Raw genomic sequence first — 12,052 nt, 5'->3', positions numbered from 1 at the left:
CCACGCGGGCGAAGTAGCGGGCATCGGCTAGTTCCTAATAAATTCAAGATAAAAAATTATATAGTTATATATAAATTTGTATAGTTAGACAACGGTAATAAATTGAACACCTTAGGCAAGTAAAATGTAGTAATTACACTTAGACATTGTACCTATGTACAAACTTTATATGAAAAAGTCCGTATGAATTTTGAATCGAATTGAATTGAATTTTCAAAAATTAAATTCAATTCGAAATTTATGATTTAGGACTTTCCTTATTTTTATTCTTTATTTAGAATTTTTAAATTAAGTTCGCGTTTGTTTTTTTAAAATAATGAAGCAGTTTCCGAACAAGTGGGAGAAAATATTTTTTATTTATACGTATTAAATAGCCTACTATCGCACTGAGAAAAAGCTTTTGATGAAAATAATCGACAGAATATTCAAACTATCACGTCCAATTAAAATTAAACAAGTGTAAATTAAAAATTTATAACACCCCCGACGATCCAAAGTATCTGAGTTTTCCAAAACATCATTTTCAAATAAATAATTATGTATTTAGGCAACGTCCATCTTGACAGCTTGACATTTGTCTATTGACATAATATTATGAACCTAACGGTTATGTAACCTTCTTTTCTACAAGAAAACTAGAAAAGAGCTGATAACTCTTAAACGGCTGAACCAATTTTTTTAGATTATAGCTAAGAACACTCTCGATCAAGCCACCTTTCAAACAAAAAAAACTAAATTAAAATCGGTTCATTCGTTTAGGCGCTACGATGCCACAGACAGATACACAGATACACAGATACACACGTCAAACTTATAACACCCCTCTTTTTGGGTCGGGGGTTAATAACGAATGGATTTAATTTTTTCGATCCCGTGGTCACTGCAAATGAGCGCTGAAGGTAGGTACACCCCGGTCAAAAGCTGAGTTGAGTGGTGCTCCAATTTGTCACATAATAAATAATACATATGGAATTGAATATTCCTTTTTGCTAGAGGAAGCTCTGCGACTTCATCTATATGGATGTTTAAAAATCCCTAATTTTATTTATTTATTTAATCTCATACAAGTAAGCCCTTGACTGCGTTCTCACCTGATGGTAAATGATGTTGCAGTCTAAAAGATGGAGGCGGGCTAACTTGGAAGGGTTATGGCAGTTTCATTAAGCATCGGTTTTTACACGGCATCGAACCGGAACCACCCGGAACGCTATATTATCCATTGGCAGCATGGCTTTGCCGGTAGGGTGGTCGGTAGCCACGGCCGAAGCCACCCACCAGACCAGGCTAGAGAAAATTTAGAAAATATATTATAAATTCCTAAATTGCTCATGCGCTCACCGCTGCGCCAGGGGGTCATCGTTTTTATGATGCTCCGCGACTTCATTCAATATTCATGCGTGTTCATAATAATGTATGTATGTATGTTGTATGGATGTTCGTGAATTCCGTCCAAACTCTTTATTTTTCCGAAATAAAGAGTCGAATAATGTCAAATATCCGATCTTCTAATGGGTGGAATTTCCAGAAATAATTTCTCAATTCTTATCTACTCTAACTACACCTTTAGCTCTTTGAGTTAGGCATTTTCGGGTATTTGTGGACGCCTTCGGGTGCCTTCGGCTTCTGTCGATCTGGGAAGACTCACCGACCATATTTTCTGCTTCACTGGTAGGACGACTTGGAGTTAATCAGGATATATTTTATTAAGACGCGGAGGAATTTTACACTCGTTGTTTTTAACAGGGCTCTCTCCGTCACTCGTTTCCACTCGTTTCATACAATCGTAGTTCCAATTTCATTTGAATATTAAGCAACCAAAGTCCATGAAATTTTGCAGACATATTCTAGAAACTAATATCTGTGTCTGTGGTGTTTTAGATTTTTCTAAAAATATGTAGTTTTAAAATTACAGGGGCTCCAAGATTTGTATGAAAATTTTTAAGACCGCGTAACTTTGAAACCGAATATTTTAACAGAAATCTGGAAAACCACAGACATAGATATTAGTTTCTAGAATATGTCTGCAAAATTTCATAGACTTAGGTTGCTTAATATTCAAATGAAATTAGAACTACGATTGTATGAAACGAGTGGAAACGAGTGACGGAGAGAGCCCTCATGTTCAAAGAGAGATACATTATTATTTTGTGAGCGAGAAATAGATTACATTATTGACAGCAGACAGATTAAATTGTAACATAATACTATAGACACAGTTTAGATATAATTAAATTCAAAGGTACAAAGTTTAGTAATGTAAAATACTAAACACTTTGCACCCTTGAGTTACAGAGTGTTTCATAGACTAGTTATACCAGCCAACCTAAACAATAGACTTTGATGAAAGCAATCAGTTGCTATTCGCTCTAGACCGAGCCGTTGAAGTTCTCTACAAAGTTCTAGTACCTAGAGTAAGTAACACAACCTATTTTTAACCCCCGAACAAAAAAGAGGGGTGTTATAAGTTTGACGTGTGTATCTGTGTATCTGTGTATCTGTCTGTGGCATCGTAGCTCCTAAACTAATGAACCGATTTTAATTTAGTTTTTTTTTGTTTGAAAGGTGGCTTGATCGAGAGTGTTCTTAGCTATAATCGAAGAAAATCGGTTCAGCCGTTTGAAAGTTATCAGCTCTTTTCTAGTTATTACTGTAACCTTCACTTGTCGGAGGTGTTATAAATTTTTAATTTACACTTGTGTGTTACATATAACAAATAATGGATTATTATTAAAAATACCCTACAGATTAACACAATTAGAAAGTCTGTCTGTGATTTCGAACTAACTTAAACACATATTTAAAAAAAACTGTCTGTTTGTCCGATCTAATCTTTGAAACAGTTAGTTTTAGACTGGAAAAGTTTATCACACGTTTATTCAATCTATTCTAATTACATATATATATTTTTGTGGGATATAATAACCATTCACGATTTTTGGATTTTTCCTTTACTTGTGCTATAAGATCTACCTACCTGCCAAACTTCATGATTCTAGGCCAACGGGAAGTACCCTATAGGTTTTTTGACAGACGGACAGATACACAGACAGACTTAGGCCATAAGTAGTAACCAGGCTGGCCCAGTGCGGATTCGCAGACTTCATACATCTTTGAGAACATAATGGCGAACACTCAGCTATGCAGGTTTTCTCACGATGTTTTCCTCGGTTAGGTGTTAAAAAGAATGATAACGAAAAGAGTTGAAAACTTAGTTCAATGTTGAAAACGCACGTTACTCCTTAAAGTTAGAGATGCGTGCCCGGGATCGAATCCTGGGCCTCACTGATAGAAGCCCGACGTCCACGGTTTACATGCTAATAGTTAAATGCCCGTCACACTGTTTTAGAGGTAAAATGGGTAAACCACATTAAACATATACTAATGAATAGGCGAATCATGCAATGGAGACCCAACTTCCGCTGGGAGTGATGTAGACGCTACGAAAATAGCAGCGAACGTGCAACTGCGTCTGCACGTACCATAGACGGTACACTATCGGGTAGGGCAACCATCACTAAGCCAATATCTCACTAGGACACCAGCACCGCGACCATGGTGGTGATACCGGTCGCGCCGTCATGGTCGCCGTCGCGTCGTGTTGAATGTGCACCTATTACCGTATTCTATAATAAACAATGTATAATAAAAAGAAAAACATGATAAGTACAATGTTTTCAAAAACAACAAAAGATAATAATAAAAAATAAAACAAGTATAAATTAAAAATTTATAACACCCCCGACAAGTGAAGATTACAGTAACTAGAAAAGAACTGATAACTTTCAAACGGCTGAACCGATTTTCTTGAATTATAGCTAAGAACATTCTTGATAAAGCCACCTTTCAAACAAAAAAAAAACTAAATTAAAATCGGTTAATTAGTTTAGGAGCTACGATGCAACAGACAGATACACAGATACACACGTCAAACTTATAACACCCCTCTTTTTGGGTCGGGGGTAAAAATAAATACCATTTCGACCATTCTTGTCTTCTCATCTGCTGTAAAGGAGATATATCAATCATGTAGCTAATTTAAATAAGTCGAGTAGTTTTAAGAATGTTGGTAACAGACACATTTATACCCAAATACATAATATACATATTCCAAGTTTATTTTTCCGTCAACGGTGGAAAAAAGTTCCCGTGCCTCGAAAGTCCACAAGTTTATAAAAAAATTGTGTCTCTACTTCTATGTGGTCCGGTTAACGGCAAACTTTTACGAGCGCGCGCTGCAACTACCAATGTATTCAAAATCTATGTTATTATGTATGTAATATACCTATTCATGTAATATATTGGACATTTGCAGTACCTATTTATAGCATAAAAATCTAGGAAGATATTAGGAGATTAGGGTCTCGCTTTCAGGAAGGCCTATGTCCAGCTGTGGACGCAAACAGGCTTATTGATGAACAAGCGACTGTAGAAGTTTAAATTCGAAAAGACTTTCTATGGAGTTAGTGTAAGGGATGGAAGTGCCTTCTTCACGGAAGTGAATCTTTATGATCGAAGACACACACACACACACAAATTGCCGATGCATTTGTGTTCGTAAACCTATCGAGTTCTATGAAACTTTCACTTACGTATCTACCTTTAGGTCATTATTTCAGAACATGGTTATGTAGCAACGAAATAATTACTTTTTGATTGTATAAAAATAAAATTAGAATAAAAGAGAAACTTTCATAAGTACCTATATAATAGTACATTTAACATCTTCTCTAAATAGTATACAAACGAAGTCTTTTATTAGTACATTATACTTCTAAACTACTTATTTGACAGCTGCAGCGCATCCAACTCTGTAAACCAGCGTGAGGAAACTCTCGCTGGGTTTGATCCTGAATCGACATCTGTCAAATATTAGGCCAGGACTTGCAAAGGTGGTGTCGTGAAAAAAAAAAAAAACCGGCCAAGTGCGAGTCAGACTCTGAGCACTGAGGGTTCCGTATTCGGGTATTTTCTTACAACATTTTGAACGATAAATCAAAACTATTATAGTTACATAAAAACGTCGATGTATTAAAAATAAATAAAAGTCTGTTTAAGAAAGAACAGGTTAAGAAAGTCCTTTCATATTATGATACCTCATTTGGTATCTTACTTTGGAAATTGAAACACATTTTAATTTTATTTTTTAAATTTAATGTAATAAAATTATTTCTCGGTTTTCAGATTTATTCCTGTACTTGTGCTATAATACTACCTACCTACCTACCTGCCTTTCATGATTCTAGGTCAACGGGAAGTACGCTATAGGTTTCTTGACAGACACGACGGACGGACGGACAGACAGACAGACAGACAAAAAAGTGATCTTATAAGGGTTCCGTTTTTCCTTTTGAGGCACGGAACTCTAAAAATCCATAAAAATAATAATGTACTAGTACGGTCTTAGTATTTTATACATCCATGGAAAAATCAAAGAAACCTAGTCGTTTTATAGCTTACCTAGCGTCAAATGTAGGTAACATTTGACGCCTGCCAGTGTGGGTGAAGCGTCGACGTTTTGTACAAGTTTTCTAACTGTCGTGCACTGTACCTCGGTCGAGTGTCGGTCGATTGCAAATACGCCGCAAATGTGTACTATCTAATTACTTGGATGATTTCCGCGACTTTTCATCCGTTTAGTAGACCGTATATTAATTAGGTTTTTATAATTCTCATGGGACCTCTTATTTCCTGGGATAAAGTAGCCTGTTTCAATCTTCAGATCTTTAATTATGCCATAGTGTTGGTAGCTAGGTGGGGTTGGTAGCCGCCTAAGGTGGCTTTTTGGATGCCTGTTGTATAAGACCTGTACTTCCATGGTCTATAACTCAACGGTTCAAGTTCATAATATACTCACTAGATCCTGACCTGCCGCTTTCACCCGTTTCGCTTTCATCTGCGTGCGCCCGAGATAGTTTAAACAAAGATTACTTCTATTGTTCTCAAAACTTTAGTAATCGATAAATAAATATCGGTCTTATACAGGGTGGAATTTTGTAATGCCACCTGAAAGGAAAGTTAGAAAATTGTACTCAAAGAAAACATTCCTTTATTTTTGAATAGAAAGAAAACTGCATTCAAAGATTTCGAAAATTCGCTTGCCACACCCGGAAATCGAACCGACTAAAATCTGTAAAAATTACAACCTGTACCTACGCCTGTACTTTTATTGCATATATCGTTAGGATCAATTATAAGGATGAAATCTCTCCAAGAAATTTGATAAATTGAATGAAAGGAAAACTATGAAATCTGGACTTATAAATTCAATGAGTCAAGTTAAAGCTCTTTAACTCAAAGATCCATCTGTTTACATAACTTAGTAATTAATAATTATTATTCACGTCATTTATCCATTAAAATGACGAATTACTATTTCGATAAGACGATTGCAATTTGCACGTGTTTGTAATACAGACTCCTTTCTTAGATACATAAGTAAACAGATGGATCTTTGAGTTAAAGAGCTTTAACTTGACTCATTGAATTTATAAGTCCAATTTTTTTTTCCTTTCATTTAATTTATCAAGTTTTTTAGAGAGATATTTTGATCCTTATAATTGATCCTAACGATCTATGTAATGAAAGTACATACAGGTTGTAATTTTTACAGATTTTAGTCGGTTCGATTTCCAGGTGTGGCACGCGAATTTTCGAAAATCTTTGAATGCAGTTTTCTTTCTATTCAAAAATAAAGGAATGTTTTCTTTGAGTAAAATTTTCTACCTACAATATTAAGAGTACTTTCCCTTCAGGTGGCATTACAAAATTCCATCCTGTATACTGCTTCTGGGTTTTCATGGCTTTAGGAAAGTGCAAGTGAGATTGAGATCTATAAGTATAAAGCGCACTTTGACTTTTCTCAGACTTAAGACACTGTTAAAATGAGACTGCGTTATATCGCTGGCGTAAAACTGTCTCATTTTAACTGAAGTTAAAGTACGTTCAGTCAGGCGCTTCGAATCGGCACAAAAATAACTGAAATTAATTTTGCTTGGCACCTTATCTAGCGTAGGTAATTGTGTATGCAATATCTGTGGTTTAACCTCCTTTTACTCAAAGTTTCTATTTAAAATTTTATGATACGATAAGCCGATAAGTTCATTGGCCGTTTAGAATATTGTATACTTTGATTTCTCTACTACACGTCTATTTATCTTCAGTGCGTTCCGTCTATTTTCAGACTACTATTTCTAGTGCAGCTGTTAATGAAAAGTGACGGGTAAAAATACACTTCTGGGTACTTGCATTTTATTCCATACTTCTAGGAAACTATACTTCAATAGTCTATCGAAGTATATTATACTACTATTGTTTAAATATCTATAGGGAATACTATAGAGAAAAAGGTCCTACAATAACACATATAATTAGTCTATACTAATATTATAAAGAGGAAACCTTTGTATTTTTGTATGTTTGTATTGAATAGGCTCAAAAACTACTAGACCGATTTCAAAATTTCTTTTACCATTACTTAGAGGGATTCTTCCGAATCCGTATAGGCTATATTTTATCCCGGAAAATAGAAAAAATAAATGTCCACCCGTGCGAAGCCGGGGCGGGTCGCTAGTTAGTAATAATTTTATAAAGAAACGAAATAATAACTTCTTTTTTTGTGATATAATATTTACGACAATTCAAAGAACCTGAAATAGTGTAGTAGTATGTATTGACAGCAACATCCATCGTCTAAGGGACGCCTTATGAGATGTTGCGATGTGTGAATATTTTTGCACAATCCAGGACGTCCCGCGTTAGGCCTCGAATGTGCACATCAAAGGGCCTAGCACCAATATCCTGAGCGCCCTCCGACCACAAAGGCGTGCATATAAATTTTGTTTCCTATGAATGGGTAACTGATTGACGGTTTGTTTAATGTATTTCAATCGTGGCGCGGACTAAAATAATTTTTGATGAAATTGCTTGTGAAGTTAGGGTAAAAAGATACCAAAATAACGACAGAAGCTCTTCAACCTTGAGAATCGTCTCAACACAAGGCATATTTACGAGTATGTAATATGTATGTACATGTTTGCACACAATATGTATGCCGCTGGCAGGCGGGCATCACGCAGCAGTAGAGACGCGTGACGTCGCATATTAAAAGCCGCAAAGCCAAAGCCTCCGCCGTAATGCGTGTACAAAATAAATCGTGTAAAGACTTTATTCTACGAATATCGCATGGACGCGGCATTTAATTTGAAGCAAGAAAGTAAGATAGGGTTGTCAAATTTTATCATTGTAATCCTTTCAATCAGAAATGATCCGTGGAAGAATCAGTGGGGTGCGTTTCCACTGACGTGGGAAGGACGGAGTGGAGCGAAGCGGACCGTGACGGACGTACCTATGTCTGATGGTGATGGTAAATCTCATACTAAGCATACCGAAAACGAAAAAGTTCATACACTCGAGGACCAACGAAGTGTATGATACAAAGTTTTTTCACCACATTTTAGTGGAAAATAACTCAAAAGCTTGAAAATTTGATGTTATAATAACTTGATGCTGTAACAAAGGAATTTCCTATAACAAGGTTTTCACGTAGTTACCTATGATGCGCTGCAAGAGAATTTATATTAAATCGTTATTAAATTTTCAGCGCCGTAAACAAATTTTCTAGGTTTGTTGCAGTTCACCAACAGGTAATAATAGTAATTCTGTAGTCATGCTAATAAAAACGCTATGGATTGATCATTATGACGATGATAGTGACTGACATCTCTATTTTAAACCAGTCGATTTAATTTGGAACTCCAACAGTATTAAGTAGCTTTACTCTATAACGTATTACAAACATCCCTTATCTAAATTGAGCAAAATTCGAAAACATATGACAGTTCGGCTTACAGACAGCCGTCAAAAGAAAACGGGTGGTTAAACGACAAAGAAATTTAATAAGTGGTTTTTTAATTAGAGCGAATTTCCGACTCACAGTAACGAGACGCACTCAGCCTCGAGGAGAAAAGGCATCCGTCGAGGACAAGGGAGAATGCACGTTTTATTTTGACTGATGGTTCCGTGCTCACGTTTCCTGCACAGTATCATTTTTAGGGTCCGTAAAGTTTTCCTCAAAAGGAAAAACGGAACCCTTAGAGCGCGAGGTAGTTTGTCTAGGCGGTGAACCAAATATATTGAAGTCTCCTGTGGATGGTCTTATGGATATAATGTCCATGGGTATATCAATCAGCAAAGAGACATGGTGAATGGGCATACTTAAGTGGTAAAATTTGGGGTGAAGCATCTGTCCTCAATTTCACTTCGTATGTTAACTAACAATAGCTTGCAAAGAATGTTATGACGAAGAACTTCTAATTACCTACCAGCTACCCCAAAGCAACTACGCTAAATTGCTTGGCAAAGCTGTGCCGCCAAGCAATTTAGCGGTCCCTTACGTTGCCGCGTAGAAACCTATCAAAAGTATGGGTTTAATGAAACTGCCATACCCCATAGATTAATTATCTCTGCCAGCAGGTAAGATCGCAGTCAAGGGCTAACTTGTATCAGAATAAAAAAAAGAAATATAAGGCTTTCTAAAAAGCGCTACGAAGAGTGTATTGATGCAATTTCTTAACAAGTTGCTCAATAAAAGTTTTAATCAAAGCGCGTGGCCTCATTATCAGGCTTCCCCGTCACGTGCCTACATTAAACCATCACGACAACACGACAGACAGTCCGTTACAAGCCATTAAATTAGATCCTCTTAGATTATACTAGAAAGTTGTACAAATAAGGTTTTCTAGTGTAACATTCCTCTGTAATGTGGTAATCCACAAAAGAATGGTTGATTAAATTTTTTCGTTTGATTGAAGTATAATGGGTATAATATTCTTTCAGTATCTACATAATAGTAAAATCTTTTATTTAAGTATTTGTCAAAGTTTTATGTAGTAGATAATGGGTAGGTAGGTACATTGGGTAGGTACATACCATGATTAACTTGGTGTTTTTTCTGTCTGTGCGACTCATTTGCAAGAGTAATGGTCACGACGGAATCGGCAGTTAAAAAACTCCAAATTAATCGTAGTATGTATCCATTATCTAAAATAAGCTTGAAATCATTATCTACTTTTATTTCTGAACTACATGATGCTCTGCCCTGAACTGTATTTTGAGTGAGTAAGTTTCCGTGGGAACTTTTTGGTTTTCCAGGATAAAAAAAGCCTAGGTCCATCCATGTCTATAACATGCAAGCTCTCTCTGTACCAAATAAATTATACTCTCGACTTCATCCATGTGAAAGATTAAAGTGTGTCTGTCTGCTAGATTTCACGGCTCATCATTTAACCGATTTTGATAAAATTTGGTATAAAAATAGTTAGAATCCCGTGGAAGGCTTTTCGTCGCGGAAAACCAAAGAGTTGCCACGGGATTTTTAAAAACCTAAATCCACGCAGAATAAGGCGTGGGCATCATCTCGTATATGGTGATCTTTGCGTAGTCGTGTAGGTTTTATAATGTAGCATAAAAATAATGAAACGAGAAAAGCGCTATCGAGGTATTTTATTTGTTTGGTTTGGCAGCGGGTGTGCGGCGCGTGGGACGAGGCGGCGAGGAGGGAGTTAGAGGGAGCCCGAGAGTGGCAAGGGAAGGGAGGATATTGATCGGTACGCCTGCACTACCTGACGATGCAGCTCTGGACGGAAGTTTGGAATATCGGAACCTCTGTATGTGTGGCGTATGCTCTACGCCTTCGCAAAGCTACTAAGCGTTATGAAAGGTTTAACCTGCCATCAAACGTGCTCTATTTCCTGAAATTAATTCGGCAAAAAGCCAGGTTATCCTTAACACAGATGTAGGTACTTGCTAGGATAGCCAGTTCTGAATCTTGCAAAATTTTTATACACTTACTCCAATAAGCACGCAAATTGTTTGAAATCGAACACTACCTATGTAATATAATAACTAATATTTATGTAACAATATCCGTCGTGAATTGTAAAAAAGAAGTTTGAGTTATTCTAACGGGGTCTAACTAAAGGAGAAGTTGCGGTAAAAATCTAGCATCTAATAAAATATACCATAACTAGGTATTATTTTAAGTATCTATCGGTTCATTCATGATTTCATAAATGAATTATTGGCGTAAATGGACCGTATCTGGCGTACTACAACCTTGTTTTACGCTACGATGAGTGCATTTAATTAAGAGGGCTCTCTCCGTCACTCGTTTCATACAATCGTAGTTCCAATTTCATTTGAATATTAAGCAACCAAAGTCCATGAAATTTTGCAGACATATTCTAGAAACTAATATCTATGTCTGTGTTTTTCCAGATTTCTGTTAAAATATTCGGTTTCAAAGTTACGCGGTCTTAAAATTTTTTATACAAATCTTTGAGCCCCTGTAATTTTAAAACTACATATTTTTAGAAAAATCTAAAACACCACAGACACAGATATTAGATTCTAGAAAATGTCTGCAAAATTTCATGGACTTTGGTTGCTTAATATTCAAATGAAATTGGAACTACGATTGTATGAAACGAGTGGAAACGAGTGACGGAGAGAGCCCTGTTAAGACAGTTTCATAACAGGCACACAGGCACTATTGAGAATTTTTATCAATGATACATTTTATACTTGACTGCGTTTTCACACTGCAGATAAAGATTGGGGTTACTACAGTTTTTAACCCCCGACCCAAAAAGAGGGGTGTTATAAGTTTGACGTGTGTATCTGTGTATCTGTATGTCTGTGTATCTGTGTATCTGTGTATCTGTGTATCTGTCTGTGGCATCGTAGCGCCTAAACGAATGAATCGATTTTAATTTCGTTTTTTTTGTTTGAAAGGTGGCTTGATCGAGAGTGTTCTTAGCTATAATCCAAAAAAATTGGTTCAGCCGTTTAAGAGTTATCAGCTCTTTTCTAGTTTTCTTGTAGAAAAGAAGGTTAGATAACCCTTAGGTTCATAATATTCAAGTGTCAATTGACAAATGTCAAGCTGTCAAGATGGACGTTGTCTAGATATACATAATTATTTATATGAAAATGATGTTTTGGAAAACTCAGATACTTTGGATTATAGGCGCGGAATATGCGCGGAATAGTCCAA

At 36.3% G+C, this 12,052-nt stretch overlaps 1 protein-coding gene across 4 annotated transcripts in view; it reads right to left on the bottom strand.

Annotated features, from left to right (window-relative positions):
• Positions 1-12,052, bottom strand: part of LOC123880248 (ras-associated and pleckstrin homology domains-containing protein 1) — a 127,101-nt gene that overhangs the window by 45,286 nt on the left and 69,763 nt on the right. The gene's annotated exons all lie outside the window — the stretch shown is intronic.

This window comes from Maniola jurtina, chromosome Z (genome assembly GCF_905333055.1).
Source record: "Maniola jurtina chromosome Z, ilManJurt1.1, whole genome shotgun sequence".
NCBI lineage: Eukaryota > Metazoa > Arthropoda > Insecta > Lepidoptera > Nymphalidae > Maniola > Maniola jurtina.
This window is presented reverse-complemented; position numbering and strand designations above follow the sequence as displayed.